General features: G+C 26.1%; 1 protein-coding gene across 1 annotated transcript in view; it reads right to left on the reverse strand.

Annotated features, from left to right (window-relative positions):
• Positions 1-403, reverse strand: part of LOC107622394 (isoflavone reductase homolog) — a 6,938-nt gene that overhangs the window by 5,227 nt on the left and 1,308 nt on the right. The window lies entirely within an intron of this gene.

The following is a 403-nucleotide window of genomic DNA, read 5'->3' on the forward strand; positions in this document are numbered from 1 at the left end:
TATCCAATATTCATTTAAATTTATGTTTATATTTTTCTTAATATAAATAATTTTTTAACACATTCAAAATAATAAGATAACATACAAAATATTTTTGATACACATTGTAGGGGTGTTTATGGATCGGATTAGATCCGCATATCCGCGGTGTTTATCCAAATTCGATCTGAAAATTGTGGATATGGATCCAATTCGCAAGGCTATCGGATCCGATCCGATCCGCACACTAATAGGATCGGATTGCGGATTTTGTGTAAATATCCGCGTATCCGCAAAAATAAAGAAATAAATAAGTAAATATTTTTTTTATGTTTTATTTCAACCAATAATTATCATATATATTGTATTATTTTAATTTATTATTTAAGAAAAGTATGTTTAATATTTTAAAAGTAAACATATC

The sequence above is a fragment of the Arachis ipaensis genome, chromosome B10, assembly GCF_000816755.2.
Source record: "Arachis ipaensis cultivar K30076 chromosome B10, Araip1.1, whole genome shotgun sequence".
Classification (NCBI taxonomy): domain Eukaryota; kingdom Viridiplantae; phylum Streptophyta; class Magnoliopsida; order Fabales; family Fabaceae; genus Arachis; species Arachis ipaensis.